At 38.6% G+C, this 20242-nt stretch overlaps 1 non-coding gene and 1 pseudogene across 1 annotated transcript; one reads left to right on the forward strand and one right to left on the reverse strand.

Annotated features, from left to right (window-relative positions):
* Positions 1–9205: 9205 nt before the first annotated feature.
* Positions 9206–10259, reverse strand: LOC124982923 (transmembrane protein 70, mitochondrial-like; annotated as a pseudogene).
* Positions 10260–11353: 1094 nt separating this feature from the next.
* Trnav-cac (transfer RNA valine (anticodon CAC)) lies at positions 11354–11426 on the forward strand. Its single transcript has one exon. It is a non-coding gene; the product is annotated as a tRNA-Val (tRNA).
* The last annotated feature ends 8816 nt before the right edge of the window (positions 11427–20242 follow it).

Consider the following 20242-nt stretch of genomic DNA (forward strand, 5'->3'; position numbering starts at 1 on the left):
TCTTCTACTCCACTGGTCTTCCTTTCACTCCTTTATTTATTTTGTTTTATTTTTTTTTTGAACCCAGGGGTGCATAACCCCTGGGCCACATACCCAGCCCTTTTTATTTTTTATTTTGAGACAGGATCTTGCTAAGTTACTTAGGATCTCACTAAGTTGCTGAGGCTAGCCTCAAACTTGTAATCCTCCTGCCTCAGCCTCCCGAGCCACTGATTTATAAGTGCTTGTAATTCCAGGCATGTGCCACCATGCCCAGCTATCTATTTATTTAGGGTACTGGGGATTGAACTCAGGAGCACTTGACCACTGAGCCACATCCCCAGCCTTCTTTTGTATTTTATTAGAAACAGGGTCTCACTGAGTTACTTAGTACATTGCTTTTGCTGAAGCTGGCTTTGAACTTGTGATCCTCCTATCTCAGCCTCCTGAGCTGCTGAGATTACAGGCATGCACCACCACACCTGGCTATTTATTTATTTTTAATTGATACTTTATTTTTAATTGATACATAAAGGTGAAATTCCTCTTGGTACATTTATGTACGTATGTAACATGATACGGTAAGATTCATTCCATATTTCTCTCCCTTTCCCTTCCTTCCTCCCTTCCTCTTGTTCTCCTTCTACTCCAATGATCTTCTCTATATCTTTATGATATCCTATCCCTTTCCCCATGACCTTCTGGCCCTTATTTTGCCCTAGCTTCACATATGACAGAAAACATTCGACTCTTGATTTTCTGAGTCTGGTTTATTTAACAGCATAATTTTCTCCATTTCCATCCATTTACCAGAAAATGCCATTATTTCATTCTTCTTTATGACTGAGTAAAATTCCATGGTGTATGTATACATGCCACATTTTCTTGATCCATTTGTCTATTGATGGGCATCTGGATTGATTCCATAATTTGGCTATTGTGAATTGTGCTGCTATAAATATCACTATAATATGCTGAGCTTAGATTTTTTGGATAAATATAGAGAAATGGAATAGCTGGGTCATATGGTGACTCCTTTCCTAATTTTTTGAGGAATCTCCACACTGCTTTCCAAAGTGGTTTTACTAATTTTCAGTCCCACTAACAATATATGAATATATTTAATTTACTTTTTGGCTCCATTAATAGTGTTCCTGATGTGCTAAATTATAGTCCCACCTGTAATCTGATATTCAATCTTGGGTGACATACATTGACAAACTAGACTGTGAAAAGTCATAAGAGACCAGGGAAACAGGAGGGATTATTGACTAAGTCACTGGAAGAACAATGAGAAGACCTAGAGACAGTTAGCTGGAGTAAAGAAAACTAATAGGGAAAGAGAAACATCTTGAAAGATCTGAAGAGGTGTTATGTAGAAGGCAGAGGAGGTAGAACTAGATGTTTCTATCTGCTTCACAGAAGCTACAGAGAAATACAGCTGGTCTGTATTCTTTCCTTCCTCCCTTCCTCATTCTTTTCTTTCCAATTATGTTACATAAAACAGGGAACAAAACAGAAAAGGTATAAAAGTACACATAGTGATGTCTTACATTCACTTCCCATTCCTAGAAGCAGTTTCCTATATATCCTTCAAGATATATTTTAAGCACACATAAACAGATTTTTAAAATATTTTTTTAGTTGTAGATGCACACAATACCTTTATTTTATTTATGTATTTTTATGCGGTGCTGAGGATCAAACCCAGTGCCTCACACATACCAGGCAAGTGCTCTACCACTGAGCCACAACCCCAGCCCCACAGATTGATTGATTGATTATTTATTTATTTATTTATTGCACATGCTCTCCCACTGAGCTATATCCCTAGTCCTTTTGTTCTCAATTATTGATGCTCAAAGCCTAAATTAATAAATACATTAGTTTAAAGGTAATATTTTAATTATATTATCCTTTCTTCACTCATTTGCCGATTTGTTTGTTTTTGGTTTTTTCCCTTGCAGTACCTTGGGCATGCTAGGCATGCTAGTAACTCTATCACTGGCTACATTCCCAGCCCTTTTTTTTTTTTTTTTTTTTCTCTTTTCATTTGGCACTGGAGATCGAATGCACAAGCACACACTTAGTCACATTCCCAGGCCATTTTATTTTTTATTTTGAGACAGGACCTCCTAAGTTGCTGAAGTTGGCATCAAACTTGTGACTCTTCTGCCCCAGTCTTCCAAGTGGCTGGGATCACAGATGAGTGCCACCATGCCCAGCCCCAACCCCAACCCTATATTTTTATGAGAAACTTCCTGTCACTTCTAAATTGCTACTCTGATATAGAGTTCATATAATACAGACAGAAAAAATGTTTACTACTTTTTATTTATCTAGATTTTTCAAAATCATGAATTGGTTCCCTGTCATTTTCATTTTCCAGTGATGAGCAATTCCTTCTTGTGTGTGTGTGTGTTTGTGTATGTGTGTGTGTGTGTTGGGATTGAAACAGCAGTGCTCTAGCACTAAGCTACATCCCCAGTACCCCCCATTTAAAAAATTTTATTTTTCAATATCTCTTTTATTTATTTATTTTATGTGGTGCTGAGGATCAAACCCAGTGCCTCACATGTGCCAGGCAAGCGCTCTACCACTGAGCCACAATCCCAGCTCCTCAATTTTATTCTGAAACAGGGTTTTTCTAAATTGCCGAAGCCGTCCTTGGATTTGCAATACTCCTATATTAGCCCCTTGGGTAGGTATGACTTACAGGCATGCACCACCATGCCTGGCTTCACTTCACATTTTTTAAAATAACACAAAGAATTAATGGATTTAATGCCAGACATAGTGGCACATGCCTGTAATCTCAGCGACTCAGGAGGTTGAGGCAGGATGATTGCAAGTTTGAGGTCAGCCTTTTTAAGACCCTGTCTCAAAAAAGTAAATAAATAAATAAAAAGAACCAGAGAGGTAGCTGGGTGCTAAAGTACCCCTGGGTTCAATCCCTAACACCAAAATAAACAAACAAAAACTAACCGATTTAAATCTATTCAATATGTTCTAATCCATTGTGGTTATTATCCTTGTTGATGGTGACATTAGGAGACTCTTCAGGCTGGCTCTTGGAGCCTTTGGAAACAACATTAGTAATCTTTGGGAGATATTCCCATTCTCTCTCTTTTTTTTTAAACATATATATTAACATATATATGGACATAATACCCTCATTTTATTTTTATGTAGTGCTAAGGATTGAACCCAGAGCCTCACATGATAGGTGAGCACACCACCACTGAGCAACAACCCCAGTCCTCCCATTCTCTCTTCAAACCACCATAAAGCAAGTTTAATCCCTATCATTTGAGGGAAACTTGTCAAGGTCATCAAAAACCTCTAGATGTGATCAAATCCCGAGCCAATTCTCAGATCTCATCTTTATTGCCCTTCCAGAAGCATGTGTCTCTGCTTCTTCAAAACCTTTCTCTTTTATCTTTTGGGACAACCCTCTCTCTTGCTTTTCTTTCTACTTCACTGACCATATATTCTCTCTCTCCCTTCTTTACTGGATTTTCTTTCTGCTCCTCACCCAGAGAGTAAGTAGATAATGAAACAGTTCATCCACTAAGCCTTGGATCTCTTTACCATTTAGAGATCAGAAAGAAGAGAAAAAGGGGGCTGGGGATATAGCTCAGTTGGTAGTGTTTTCCCTGCAAGCACAAGGCCCTGGATTCAATTCCCAGCACTGGAAGAAAAATAGAGAGAGAGTGAAAGAGGGTTGGGGTTGTAGCTCAGTGGAAGAACTGCTTGCCTAACATGTGTGAGGCACTAGGCACTGGGCTCTTTTCTCAGCACAACATATAAATAAAATAAAAGCCCATAGACAACTAAAAATATCTTTTAAAAATAAAAGCATACTGTCCACCTACAACTACAATTTTTTTTTTTTTTTTTTTAAAGAAAGAAGAGAAAGAGGACTGGGGATGTGGAGCATTTATTTGCCTAACATGCACAAGGCCCTGGGTTTGATGCTCAGCACCACAAAAGGGAAAAATAAAAAGGAAGATCTTAAATAAATAACATTGTATCTCAAGGAATTAGAAAAGAGCAAACATGACCCAAAGTTAGCAAAAGGAAGAAATAATGATGACTAGAAGATTGGGGTTGTGCCTCTGTGGTAGAGCGCTGGCCTAGCATGTGTGAGGCACTGCATCTGATTCAGCACCACATATAAATAAATGAATAAAATAAAGGTCTATCAACATCTGAAAAAAAATAATAGTGACTAGAGCAGAGGTAAAAGAAATAATGAATTTAAAAACAATAGAATAAACAAAACCAAAAGAAAGAAAAAAGAAAGAAAAGAAAGAATAAACAAAACAACAAAACCAAAAGTTGGTTCTTTGAAAAGATCAACAAAGTTGACAAACCTTTAGCTAGTCCAACTAAGAAAAAAGGGATATACAAATAACTAAAACCAGAAATAAAAATAGAGACTTGCAACAAACCTCATGGAAATCAAAAGGGCTTAGGGGGAAAAAAAAGAGAACTGTAGAATATCACCTTAGAGAATACATACGTGATCATGAACAAAATGCTGTTAGAAATATGAGCGTTGTCCATGGGGTAGCTTAGTGGTTGAGCACTTGCCTAGCATGTGCAAGGTCCTGGGTTCAATCCCCAGCACTACACACACACACACACGCACACACACACACACACACTAATATGTATATATATATATATATATATATATATATGAACTATATACACATGTACATGTAGTTATATTTAAATATACAGATATATATAGTTATATACTATAAATGATTACATACTATATACTATAAGTGTTTCTGGCGAGGTCTCTGATGTACATAGGACATGTTATTGGAAACTGGAAGAAAGGTGGTCCTTATAATGTGGCAAAGAACCTTGCTGAATGTGTTCCTGTATTTTGTGGAAGGCAGAATTTATGAGAGATGATCTTGGATATTCATCTGAGGAAATCAGCTTATCTACCTATCTTCCTTTCTTCCTTCCTTTTGCTCTCTCCCTTTCTTTTTTTCAAGGTTTATAAAATAACCTCTACTTTTTAGAAGTTAATATATGCATTATAGGAAACTGAAAAGCACAAGAAGCAAAGAACAAAGCCATCCGCCATCACAAGCAGTTTACAGTTTGACCTGTCCTCTAGGTCCTGTGTGTGTACACACATGACATCTAGAAATGTGACTAAAACTGTGCAGTCTATGTCATGTTTTCTTCATGAATATTTACCAGTTCAAAATCCAAGGCTGTGAGTATTTTGATAACCAAGAATACACTACACCAATTCAATCTGTTAGGAAAAAAAAAAAATGCAATCTTGACTTTCTTGGCAACAAAGATTTTATAGAATATAAAAATAACAACAGGCTTCCAAATAAAAGAATTGGTAGAGAGCTGGGGCTGTAGCTCAGTGATACAGCACTTGTCTAGCATGCCAAGGCCCTGGGTTCTATTCCTAGTAGCATGCCCTGGGTAACACATGCATGCGTGTACTCGCATGCAAACACACAACACACACACACACACACACACACACACACACACAAGCTTTGGCAGAGTTACATTAAAACACTGAGTTGGTTGCAGGGATGTATAGTCACAGCTACTTGGGAGGCTGAGACATGAGGGTGGCTTGAGCCCAGGAGTTCAAGGTCGGACTAGACAACCTAGCTAGATCCTATCTCTTAAAAACAATTAAACAATGGGGGAAAAAAAACAACACAAAATACTGCATTTCTCTCTCTCTCTCTCTCTCTCTCTCTCTCTCTCTCTCTCTTTCTCTCTCTCTCCCCCTATCTCTATCTCTATCTCTGTCTCTCTCAATACTGTAAATTGAACCCAGGGGCACTCTAACACTGAGGTTAAGTCACCAGTCACTGGGACACCAGGTGTGCTCTGCCACGCCTAGCAATACTGCTCTCTCTCTCTCTCTCTCTCTCTCTCTCTCTCTCTCTCTCTCTCTCACTACTGGGAATTGAACCTGGGGTGCTTAACCACTGAGTCACATCCCCAGCCCTTTTTCATATTTTATTTAGACACGGGGTCTCACTGAATAGCTTAGGGCCTTGTTCAGTTGCTGAGGCTCACTTTGAACTCACTATCCTCCTGCCTCAGCCTCTGGAATCACTGGAATTACAAGGCATGTACCAGCGCCCCTGGACAATACTGCATATTCATTCATATTCATTCTCTAGTTGTAGATGAACATAATATCTTTATTTACTTGTTTTTATTTTTGCGTGGTGCTGAGGACTGAACCCAGTGCCTCACACGTTCGAGGCAAGCGCTCTTCCACCGAGTTACAACCCCAGTTCCCAATACTGCATTCTCTTAATGCTCAATTTACACTAAGTACATTGATGTTCTTAAGAGAATTAATTATCAAATCAATACTATCAAAATATTATCAAGAAGGTATGTTTTGGGCTGGGGCTGTAACTCAAAGGCAGAGCGCTTGCCTAGCATATGTGAGGCACTGGGTTCAATCCTCAGCACCACGTTAAAATAAACAGATAAAATAAAGGCGTTCTGTCCATTTACAACTAATAAATGTATGTTTCATCTGGGGATATAAAAGAGGTAGAGTAGCACTTTCTTAGTGCAAGGCCCTGGGTTTGATTCCCAGCACACCAAAAGAGGAAGAGGAAAGTATGTTTCCACTGAGTTACTATATTTCACCTCATAATCGTTGCCACCATGTAATAGTCACAACCTGTTTTTTCAGTCCAAAAATTGATTTATAACCTTTCGTCGCAGAAGGGTTGCATGGTATACTTCTGTTCCTTACACAACTTAGAAGGAAAATAGAGCAGCAATGTTTTCACCAGTGGCATATGGTGCGCATTTATCCGGCGCACTGTGAGCCCAGAGCCTAGAATTCTCAGCCCTGAAAGTCGCCTTGCGTTTGTTAAGAAACCTGCAGTACTAAGCGTGGCGCTGCAGACAGCTGGTCAGATAAAGAAACGAATGATTACGGCGCAGCATCTTCAGACAGGTTAAATTTTGTGAGTTCATACTTTGCAACACTGTAGTAAACTTTTTCAAGTCTGATATTTCAACTATAATGCACACATCAATAAAAATTAATGTGTCAACTTTTTTTTTAAGATGGGAAAAAAATGTTCCATAAACTGTCATGAAGAAATGCTCGTCCATTTGGACTATTCAGTTTTAACATATATTCATAAATATTCCATGCCTCCTGATTTTGCACCAAAGACAGTTTTGTAGTAAATGATTTTTAAATAATATTGGCACAATATTGTTAAGCCTTACCTAATGGTCCCACCCCACTTTTTTTGCAAAAAGATTTGGCACAAAACCTGTGACTAGGGGCTGGGGCTCTAGCTCAGTGATAGAGTGCTTACCTGGCATGGGGAAGGCACTGGGTTCAATCCTCAGCACCACATAAAAAAAAATAAATAAAAACATGTGTCCATATACAACTAAAAAATATTTTTTAAAAATCTGTGACGATTGATTATGCAGTGAAATACAGTACATCCCAAAGATGCACTCACTTCATTGTCTAACATCAGAATATAAATATGAACATGTGTGCCTACATCTCTGCCTTTAATCTTACTCCACTGCTGTCAACCTAATGAACAAGTCCTGAAAGACACCTCTCAGAGATAGTTTAACAATTCTATAACCAAGACACATCTTTTCTATTATAATGAAAAGATATTTACAAATTGACTAATTTACTACCTCTATTATTGTCACATGTTGTGACCTGAACTTAAGGTACCTGTAAAGCTTAGATGTTGCAAAATAAAGAATGCACAATTATTAGTAGTTACTTTACCAAAATGTACATGTGGACCTGTGGTTATAATTTAAAACCATCTCCTAGATATGGAGATATTTGCAAAGAATTCTTTCCTAACCTTTTCTCTTCTGTGTCCTCCCATTCCTGTCACTAAGTATGGGATTATGTGTCACCCCAGGCAATAGATTAACAAAGGTCATTCCCAGAAGACAGTCCTTCCTAAAAACTAACAAAAGGACATTTATAAAATGATCATTTTAATTAGGCCCCTCTATGTGTGTGTGTGTATATATATATATATATATATATATATATATATATATACACACATAATATATATATATATACACACACATATACATATATTTATTTGTATTTCTTTTTTTGTGCTGCTAGGGATCAACTTAGGGCTTCACACATGCTAAGCAAGAGCTCTACCACTGAGCTACACACCAACTCTAAAACCTCTATTTTTTTTTTTTTTTTGGTACCAGGGATTAAACCCAGGGATGCTTAACCACTGAGCCACATCCCGGCCCTTTTTCGTATTATTTATTTATTTATTTATTTATATTTTTTTAGTTGTCAATGAACCTTTATTTTATTTATTTATATGTGGAATGAGTTCTTTTTTGAACGTCTTGTAGAACTCAGCTGAGAATCCCATCTGGTCCTGGGCTTTTCTTGGTTGGTAGGCTTTTGATGACTTCTTCTATTTCATTGCTTGATATTGATCTGTTTAAATTGTATATGTCCTCCTGGTTCAGTTTGGGAGGATCATATGTCTCTAGAAATTTGTCGATGTCTTCAGTATTTTCTATTTTGTTGGAGTATAGATTTTCAAAGTAGCTTCTCATTATGTTATGTATTTCAGTGGTGTCTGTCATGATATCTCCTTTTTCATCACAAATTTTAGTAATTTGAGTTTTCTCTCTCCTTCTTTTTATTAGCGTGGCTAAGGGTTTATTTTATTTATTTATATGTGGTGCTAAGAATCAAACCCAGTGCCTCACACATGCTAGGCAAGCACTCTACCACTGAACCACAACACCAGCCCCCGTTTTTCACATTTTATTTTGAGACAAGCCTCGCTAAATTACTGAGACTGACTTTGAACTTTTGAGCCTCCTGTCTCAGCCTCCCAAGTCACTGGAATCGCAGGAGTTCATCACCAGGCCTGGCCCTACTACCTCTATTTTTAATATACTTTGGCCATTAAGATTTGTTTATCCTTTACTACACAGCAATAACTAAAATGCACATACTGAACAATGGTTAGACTACCTGAGCTAATGTAACTCACAGGCACAGAGCCTTTCTCTCTGCATACTCCTCCCAAACCCTGCAGTCAGCACACTCTCCAAGACATCGAGTTCAACAATTCCATCCCCAAAATGCAACCATTCTTATGAAATAACAAAAGAAATATGAAAGGTATTACTTTTTTTTTCATAGTTCTAAATTATTTTTAATAATCACTAACAGAATACAAAAGTAAAGACAATCTTATTATACATTGAAACAAAAATCACAATTAAACACAAACATAAAAACAACAGGCTTATTTCTCATCCTCAAACTGTTTCTTTTCATTGGTTTCTTCTGTGTCAAAAGTGAATGGTTTGTCATAACCCATTAGATGGTTATAGTCTTCAGGGTTTGGAAAGAGCCCCGGATTAACTAACAGTGATTTTGTTTTAGCATAAAATGTGGTAAAAGGATGTGTGCTGTCTGGAATCTTCACATCATTCTGGTGAAATACCGTAGTCTTTTCTGAAAGAACGACGCTGTAAGTGATGGCTTTGTAAGTGTCCGTTGTGGCCTCATGGTACAACCGAATAACATAGCCTTTTGTAACAAAGTGAAGCAGCACTGGGGTGATCACTGTAAAGCTTCCTATGATGCCATAAAATAAGATTTGCAAAGGCAGACTTCCAAATATAATATTATTTTGTGCAAAAATGTATGGTAGAAATGCAATGCTGAGCATACTTGTAGAATAAGAAAAACATTTCACACCTAGCACATACAAGGCCCTAGGTTGATCCCCAGCACTGTAATCCCAGCTACTTGGAAGGCTAAGGCAGAAAAATTTCCAAGAGGCCAGCGTCAGCAATTTAGCAAGACCTTGTCTCAAGATAAAAAGGGCTGGATGCAGTAGCTCAGTGTAGAGTGCCCCTGGTTCAATCCCCAGTACAAATACTGCACGGGCCAGATTCCCAGTATAAATCAGCCTTCCATCTTCTGATTTGTCAAGTTGTGTATGTAAGCATCGAACACATCTGTGCCAACAAATAGGTATCTGCACTCGCTCGGGACGCCGGAGAAGGGGTTGGGCACCCTGGAACCCCGCGCTCCCGCCGGCCACCGGCCCCAAAGGCCTGCTGCAGATTGCCGGTGAGACCGCCACGCTGGGACTTCGGAGCGCGGCAGCCACTCACAATGCGGTCCTCTTCCCGCCAGGTCTCAGCCGGGCAGCCCACCGGCCGCCCAACGTTAGCAGCAGCATGCCGCGGACGGGAACTGGCGGCGGACTGCCCTGCAGCTGAGGCGAAGGGGTGCCAGGCACCGCTCTTTACAGACAGCAGCTTTGGTTTGGGGCGCACGCCTTGCTCAGTGCGTCCGCAGGACTGGCACTCGCGCGTGCGCCTGAAAGGTATTACTTTTATCCTTTACTTTTAACATAAATTGTGCACTCTACTGGGGATTAACTCAGGGCACTTGACCACTGAGCCACATCCCCAGCCCTAATTTTTTTTTTTTTTTTTTTTAGAGACAGGGTCTCACTGAGTTGTTTAGCACCTGCTTTTGCTGAGGCTGGCTTTGAACTCACAATCCTCCTGCCTCAGCCTCCCAAAATGCTGGGAATACGGGCATACGTCACCATGCCCAGCTAAATTGTGCATTTTTAAATGTCCCGAAAAACTAAATCTTTCAAATAAAGACTTGGGTTTCCACTATACAAACAGTAACACTGAATAAACTACACACCTATCACAAAGGCTATAATTTGAAAGCATCTTCTAAAAAGGAACATTCTGGCCTACAACCAGCAGAGGATATTTCTAAGTGAAGTGTTACAGGTGTGACTTGGTTTTTACCTACTGCTTATGGCAAAATGCAAGAAGACAGAGAGATAGGGTACCATGGCACACGCCTGTAATCCCAGAGATTCCTGAGGCTGAGAAGGATCACAAGTTCAAGGCTAGCCTCAGTAATTTAGCAAAACCCTATCTTAAAAAAAAAAACGGGAAATGGGTGTGGTGGCACACACCTGTAATTAAAGCCAACCTCAACAAAATCGAGGTGCTAAGCATATCAGTGAGACCCTGACTCAATAAAAAAAATACCAAATAGGGCTGGGGATGTGGCTCAGTGATTGAGTGCCCTGAGTTCAATCCCTGGTACTCCCCCCAAAATAAATAAATAAACATTAAAAGGACTTGCAATATAGCTCAGTGGTAGAGCACCCCTAGTTTCAACCCCCTAGTACTGAGGGGCAAAAAAAAGACAGATAAATTGAAAAAATTGTTAAACAGAAAGGAACCAGAACATGAAGTTTGGAAAACTCATCTTGTTCATATTTCGAAAAATGAGCCGGCTGGGGATATAACTCAGTTGGTAGAGTGTTTGCCTCACAAGCACAAGGCCCTGGGTTCAATCTCCAGTACCGCCAAAAAAAAAAAAAAAAAAAAAAATGAGAATCAGCTGGGTGCAGTGGCCCATACTGGTAATCCCAGAAACTCCCAAGGCTGAGACAGGAGGACCTCAAGTTAGAGGCCAGCCTCAGCAACTTAGCAAGACCCTGTCTCAAAATTTAAAAAATAACAACAAAAATAAAAAGGGCTGAGAATGGGCTGGGTTTGTGGCTCAGTGTCTTGCCTGTGTGAGGCACTGGGTTTGATCCTCAGCTCACATGAAAATAAATAAACAAAATAAAGGTATTGTGTCCATCTACAACTAAAAATATAAAAAATAAATAAAAAAAAGAGAGAGATAACTCTTTGGTAGAGCATCTCTGGGTTCAATCTTTAGTACTACAAAAATAAAAACATGCAAACAAACAAATCAGTTGTAGGATTGCAGCGTATAGTCAATAGTAGACACTTGCCCAGCATGTGTGAGGCCCAGGGTTGTTCAGTCACCAGCAACCCATACACACAGACATATACATGCATACACACAAATCAGTTGTATATCTGTGCATCAACAATGAGCAATCTAAAGGCATGGTGGTGAATGCCTGCAATTCCAGTTACTCAGGAGACTGAGGCAGGAGGATCACAATTCATCAAGACCCTGTCTCAAAATATAAAAACAGGCTGGGGATGTGGCTCAGTGGTTAAGCACCCCTGGGTTCAACCTCTGATATAAAAATAAAATAAAATAAATCAAGAAAGCAATTACATTTACAATAATACCTAAAATAATAAAATACCTAGGAATAAATTTTAACCAATGAGGTGAAAGGCTGGTATCCTGAAAACTATGAAACATTGCTGAAAGAAATCAAAGAAGACCTAAATAAGTGCAAAAATATCCCGTGTTCATGAACTGAAAGATTTAATGTTACTGGAGTCCTAGACCAGAAACCTGACCTGAAAGTCCTAACAAATCATATCCAGCACTCATCCCAAAAACCAAACAGAAAATGTAATGGCGAAAAGTAGGAAAGGAACTTTAATCAGTATGACTGTATTGGGAAGACAAGGCAATAAGCAATTCTAGCCTTGTCTTGGAGGGATTGGGAAATTCATGAGCTCCCAGATTACATAGAAAATGGGTACTGGAAGCAGGCACAGTTAATCTTGGTCAAATTATGATCTGATAGATTACAGGATTGGTCAGCTGGGGGGGCCTTGTTAGCTGCTATAAGAAAGTTACTATTGCTTAGCGGGTAGTTTTGACTCACCACAAGGTGTTGACTGATCAATCCTAATGTTCCTGGAATTCAAGGAGGCTGACTCAGAGCAAAGGAGACAGATTGCAAAATAGATGTGGAAATGTCATGTTTTTTTCATTTGCAGGCCCAAGTGAAGAGTCAATTCAGTGTTTTCAGTGTTTTTAGCAACAGACACCTATAAGTCCTTGTTACATTAATTTTTTTTTTTGTACCAGGGATTGAATCCAGGGGCTTTAACTACTGAGCCACCTCCCAAGCCCTTTTTAAAATTTTATTTAGAGTTACTTAGTGCCTCGTCAAGTTGCTGAGGCTGTATTTGAACTTGTGATCCTCCTGCCTCAGCCTCCCAAGCTGCTGGGATTACAGGTGTGGGCCACCACCACACCTGTCTACATTAATATATATTTTTTAATATTTTAGTTGTAGATGGACACAATACCATTATTTTATTTTATTCATTTTTATGTGGTGCTGAGGATCAAACCTAGTGCCTCATATGTGCAAGGCAAGTGCTCTACCACTGAGCCCCAGCCCCAGCCTCTACATTAGTATTTTTAATGTGACAATACTACCCAAAGTAATTTAGAGACTGATTTTGTGAAATGTATATTTTGGTTTCTATCCATGGTTCCTAGCTCATAGCTCCTAAAATTTACTTTGAAATTTCCTAAGTGACTAGAGTAATGGAAGTTTCTTTCTTTCTTTTTCTTATTTTTTAACTAGGGACTGTAAAAAGAGGCATTTTAACACAAGCTATATGCCCAGTCCTTTTATTTTTTGATACAGGGTCTTTCTAAGCTGCCCAGGCTGGCCCCAAACTTGATCTTCCTACCTCAGCTTCCAGTCACTGGAATTACAGGTATGTGCCACTATGCCCAGTGACCCCACCTTTAAATACTGGTACAATGGATGTTATGGTTTAGATATGAATTGTCCCCAAAAAACTTATGTGTGAGACAATGCAAGAAGGTTTAGAGATAAAATGATTGGGTTATGAGAGTTTTAATCTAATTAGTGCATTAATTTCCTAATAGAGATTAACTAGGTGCTAACTGCAGGCAGCTAGGGTATGACTGGAGAAGGTAGGTCATTAGGAGGGTCCCTTTGGGATTTATATTTTGTCTGTAGTCAGGGGATCTCCAGGCCCCACCTCTGTCCCTCTGCTTCCTGGTTCCACATTCTGAGCTGCTTTCTTCTACCACACTCTTTCACTGTGATATTCTGCCTCACTAGGGTCCAGAGCAATGGACTCTATGAACTGAGACCTCTGAAATTGTAAGGAACAACTTTTCTTGTCTAAAACAGTTCTTGTCAGGTCTTTTGGTCACAGCAGCAACGAAGCTGACTAAAACAATGGACATTCAATTTCAACATGACTTTTGGAGGGGACATTTGAAACTTAGCAGGAAGTAAAGTTATTTCTCTGAGTTATATGAGCTGCTCTAACAAATTAATCAAACACAAAAAGGGGAGCCTGGCAACCTTGGTGCCTGAGGTGGGGAGGGGAATGCTTACACAACTGAACCCTCAACCTGTGGGATCTGATGCTATCTCCAGGTAAATTGTGTTAGAATTGAATTGAATTAGAGGACACCCAGCTGCTATCTGCTGCAGAATTTCTTGGTGTATGGGAAATATATCTTCATGTATATCTGGTGCCAAAAGTGTTGTGTTGAATGAGAGTAGAAAATAGGAAAAGTGCAGAGTTGTTTTCCCTTGAGATGCTGGGGTCAAACACTATTTTTGCTTTTGTTTTTGTTTCCTTATCCTCTAATACAGATTGAATGAAATCCCTGTCAAAATTCCAATTACCTTTTTTGCAGAAATGGAAAAGGTGATCCTAAAATTAATATGAAATTATAAGAGATCCAGAAGAACATAGTTGGAGAAATCCCACTTTCAAATTTCAAAACCTACTACAAAGTTACAGTATCAAGTATACAAGTGTTACTGGCATATACATAGACATGCAGACCAATGGAAGATAATTGTGTATCCACAAATAAACTAGTATATCTTTGGCAAACTCATTTTCAAAGAGGATGCCAAGACCATTCAACAGGGGAAAGAACAGTCTCTTCAACAAGTGGTGCAGCAATAACCGAATATTCATATGCAAAAGAATGAAGTTGGATCCCACCTCACATCAAACACAAAAATGAACTCAGAATTGGCTAATTGCTTAAATAAAAGAGCTAAAACCATAAAACAGTAAAAAGAAAAAATACAGGGGTAAATTTCATGACTTTCAATTTGGTAGCTTATTTTATTTTATTATTATTATTATTTTTTTTTTTTTTTTTTGGCGGTACTGGGAATTTAACCCAGAGGTGCTTTGCCACTGAGCTACATGTCCCCAAGTTCATTTTTATTTTTATTTTGAGACAGTGTCTCACTAAGTTGTCCAGGCTAGCCTCGAACTTGTGATCCTCCTGCCTCAACTTCAGAATAGCTGGGATTACAGGTGTGCACAACTGAATCTAGCTTGGCAGTTTGTTCTTAAATGTGACACCAAAAATACAAGCAATGCCAGAAAAAAAAAATCCAGATAAATTGATCTTCATCAAAATTTAAAAATTTGTGCATCAAAATACATTATTAAAAATGATAAACAACATATGGAATGGGGAAAATGTTTAAAAATCATGTCTGATCAGAGTTTGGTATCCAGAGTATATAAATAACTCATAATTTAACATAAAAAAGACAGTCCAATTTCTTAATATATTTTTAGTTGTAGGTGGACAGAATGCCTTTATTTTTTTACTTATTTTTATGTGTTGCTGAGGATTGAACCCAGTGCCTCACATGTGCTAGGCAAATACTCTATCTCTGAGCTACAACCCCAGCCCAGACAGTCCAATTTTAAAATGGGTAAAAATGTTGAATAGATAATTGTCCAAAAATATAGCTAAGTGTCTGATGAGCACGTGAAAAGATGTGCAACATTACTACTCATTAGGGAATTACAAATCAAAACCACATAAAGATACTACTTCACACCTACCAGAATAGTTATCATTAAACATGGTAAACAAACCTTGGGGGCAGTGGAACACACCTGTAATGTAGGCAATTTGGGAGGCTGAGGCAGAAGGATCGCAACTTCAAGGTCAGCCTCAGTAACTTACTGACACCCTGCCTCAAAAAAAAAAAAAAGGACTGATGGGGATGAAACTCAGTGGTAGAGTTCCCCTGGGTTCAATGCCCAGTACAAAAAAAAAAAAAGCAACCAATTTTTTTTTTTTTTTTTTTTTGTGGTGCTGGGGAACCCAGGGCCTTGTGCTTACAAGGCAAGCACTCTACCAACTGAGCTATCTCCCCAGCCCAAAAGCAACAAATTTTAACCTGGATGTGGAGAAATTATAGCCCTTATACATTGTTGGTGAAAATACAAAATAGTTCAGCTGCTATCAAAAAGTTTGGTAGTTCTGAAAAAAGGTTAACAGAATAATTATATAATCCAGTAATTATGTGTGTGTGTGTGTGTGTGTGTGTGTGTGTGTGTGTAAATTGAAAATAGGAGCTCAAATGCTTGTACAAAATATCCATTGTAGCACTTCTCACAATAGCCAAAAGGTAGAAACAATTCAAATGCCCATCACAGATGAATGGACACACCAATTGCAGTATTATATACAATTGAAAAGTTATTTAGTTATAAAAAGGAATGAAGTGCTGATTTAAGCTACAATGTTGATAAACCTTGAAAATAGAATGCTAGGTGAAAAAAAATGAGGTGGGCAAAAGACCTCATATTGTATGATTTCATTTTATAAATTATCCAAAATAGGTAAATTCATAGAAACAAAGTTTGGTGGTTGAGAAATGGTGAGTAATTGCTTAATGGATATGGTGTTTTATTTCAGGGTAGTGAATTGTTTTATACTCCATAAAGGTAATGTGTGGTACTGTGAATGAACTGAATATCACTTAATTGTTCACTTTAAGGAGTTAATTTTATGTTCTATAAACTTTGTCTCAATACAAATTTTTTTCTAAATGGAGTACAGGTGTAGATCAGTGGTAGAGCACTTACTAGCATGAGTGAGGCCCTGGGTTTGATTTCCCCCCCAGCACTGGGGGGGAAAAAAAGACTGTGGCACTTCCCCACTCCAACTCCCTTCTCTCTATTCACTTATTCTGGGGGAAGGGGGAAGAAAAGCTGCCATACTGGGAATAGCACTGTGGAGAAGCCAGGGAATAGCAGTGTGGAATAGCACTGTGGCAAGCAACTGATATCTACAGCCATTGGCCAGTGACAACTTGCAGCCTGCCAATAAGCTCACTGAGTGAGCCTGGAAGTGGATTCCCCCAGTTGAGCCTTGAGATGACTTGCAGCCAGGCTGACGACTTGATTGCAAACTGGTGAGAGACCTTGAGCCTGAACACTGATTAATCTGCTCCTGAATTCCTGACCCACAAAATCTGTAATATTATACATTTTTGTTGTTTTAAGCTGCTTTGTTTTGCTGTGACTTGGACTTCTGATCAACAGCACAGAGGCTGGGTTCTGAGGACAAGTATCTCTGTAAGGAACTGTCCAGAGAGAAAACATTCAGAATGAATCAGTCACAAGCTACATCATCTTTTTTTTTTTTTTTTTTTTTTTTTTTGGTACTGGGGATTGAACCCAGGGGCACTGGACCACTGAGCCACATCCCCAGACCTATTTTCTATTTTATTTAGAGACAGGGTCTCACTGAGTTGCTTGGCACTTCGATTTTGTTGGGACTGACTTTGAACTCACAATCCTCCTGCCTCAGCCTGCCGAGCTGCTGGGATTACAGGCATGCACCACTGCATCACCTTTTATTAAGTAAAAGTCAGAAGTCCTCAGAAGTAACTGGGTGTAGTGGCACACAACTGTAATTCCAGTGACTTGGCAGGCTGAGGCAGGAGGATTCCAAGTTTGTGGCCAGCCTCAGCAACTTAGTGAGGCCCTCAACAATTTAGACACTATCTCAAAATAAAAAACAAAAAGGGTTGAGGATGTGGGGCTGGGGTTGTGGCTCAGTGGTAGAGCACTTGCCTAGCATGTGTGAGGCACTGGGTTTGATCCTCAGCACCACTTATAAATAAGTAAATAAAATAAAATGTCCATCAACAACTAATAAAAATATTTAAGAAAAAGTGGGGATGGGGGAGTTGGAAATGTAGTTCAGTGGTAGAGTGTCCTGGGTTCTATCCACAGTACAAAAAAAAAAGTTCCTGGGATTACATTACAGGACTGTACCACTGGTCCAGATAGAAATTTCTAATTTTGATGATTTTTTTTTCCCTTTATGTTTGGTGCTTTTTGTGTCCTGTTTAAGAAAACTTTGTGTATGCTATAATCATGAAGATAGTCTCCTATATTTTCTTTAGAAACTTTTTCTTTTACCCGTTGTAATTCTGTCTACAAGCCACCTGGAAATTATTTTTTCCATGGTGCTGGGCCTGAACTCAGGGGCTTGTACATGCTAGGTTAGTGCTATACCACTGAGCATAGCATACCCCCAGAAGATATTTGATTTTCTTATGCTAGCTATTGCAAATTATATCATTTCAAAATTTTATTTTCCATTCCTGTGGTGCTGGTATATCAAAATAGACTTGATTTTTTAAAATTAGTTTTGAATCCAGCTACCTTAGTAAACTCCCTTATTCTAGTTGTTTATATTTTTTCTTAGATTTTTCTATGTATATGATCATGCCACCTACAAATAATGACAATTTTCTTTTTCTTTTCCAATCCTTATACTTAGGACCTCCAGTACAATATTGACTAGAAGTGGTGTTAGCAGATATATTTGTGTCATCCTCTCCCTTTACCCTGTATCAAATCCAGGACTTTACACAACAGGCAAATGCTTTACTACTGAGCTACATCTCTGGCTACATCCTCAGACCTCACGTCATTCTCTTACACAGCAAAGGTTTCAATATTTTATAATTAAATATGATGTTGTTCTAGAAAATTTGTAGATATTCGCTATTAGAATAAAAGTTACTCTCTGGACTGGTGGTGTAGCTCAGTAGCAGAGTGTGTGCTTAGCATAAGCGAGGCTCAGGGTTCAATCCCCAGCACTACCTGCTGGGGGAGAAAAAAGTTCATATCTATTTCTACTTCATTAATATGTTTTTAAAAAGTTACAAGTGAGAATCAAATTTTCTCAAAAATTTTTATGCATTAATAGAGATGATGGCATGAATTTCCTCCTTTATTCTGTTAATATGGTGAATTACATTGTTTGATTTCCTACTGTTAAAACACATTGGAATTACTAAAATAAACCCAACCTGACTATAATGCTGTATGTTTTATCCTTTCAACATATTAATATATTCTATTTGCTAAATTTTGTGCAGAATTTTTGCATCTAATTAAAGTTAGATCCATAACTTTCCTTTTTTTTTTTTTTTCAGTTTGGGGATTGAACCCAGGAGTACTCTACTTCTGAGCTACATCCTCAGTCCTTTCTCAGTCCTTTCTTTGAGACAGAATCTCTGTAGGTTACCCAGCCTGGCCTGGAACTTTCCATCCTCCCACCTCAGTGTTGAGTCGCTGGGATTACTCTCAGAGCCACTGTGCCTGACTCTGAGATACTTTTATTACCTGAGAGACTAGCCATGTAACAAAACAACATTCACTGTATAGTTTCTCCCTTCACCTGTCCCCAAGAATCCCCAAGCCACTATACCTTTCTGTAGCTCATGATGCTATTACGCTTCACTCATCTGATCCTTTCTCCAGTTTGAAAATTTGTGGAACTCTCATGCACATATATGTAATTAAATATGAGTTTTCTCCAGTTAATCTGTCTTACATCAATTTAATTTATAGTTCAACCAAAGAACTTAGAAGGATAGAGGGAAGGTATTTTTATCTACTCTACAGAGAACAGAAAGAGTTCACATTCACTCGGAAAAGACGACAAATACATTTATAGTCTTGCCCCAGGGATATATGAACTCTCCTGTCCTCTGTCATAAAATAATCGAAGACATCTGACCAGCAGAATTTCTCTCAGAACATCATTATATTGATCTGCTATATTGATAACATCAGGTAAAGAACTGTTGAGTAGGAAATGGCAGGTATGTCCTGATGCCTTGGTAAGACCTGCTATCAGGAGGGTGGGATATTAACCTTATTTCAGAGTTCCCTGAAGGGATTAGATGAAGCATTGTGACTACTCTACAGCCCAACTTCTGTCCAATTGTGTAGCCTGATAGTAGAGCACTTGCCTAGCAAGCATGAGTTTCCATCTCCAGCATCAGAAGGAAAAAAAAAAAAGAGAGAGAGAGAGAGAGGGAGAGAAACCAAAATTAAGAAAGTTTGAGGGGCTGGGGAGAAAGCTCAGTTGGTAAAGTGCTTGCCTTACAAGCACAGGGCCCTGGGTTCAATCCCCAGCACTGCAAAAAAAAAAAAAAAAAAAAAAAAAAGAAAGAAAGAAAGTTTGAGAAGATGACCAAACATATTAAACATTAAAATTGCAATGAGATATTAAAAACCCTTAGATAACTAGAAACTTGAATAACGTCAAGTATTAGACATGAAGTTTAGGAATATTCTACCACTGATGGTGGGAGTATAGACAGATGGA

This window comes from Sciurus carolinensis, chromosome 4 (genome assembly GCF_902686445.1).
Source record: "Sciurus carolinensis chromosome 4, mSciCar1.2, whole genome shotgun sequence".
In the NCBI taxonomy this organism is placed as follows: Eukaryota; Metazoa; Chordata; class Mammalia; order Rodentia; family Sciuridae; genus Sciurus; species Sciurus carolinensis.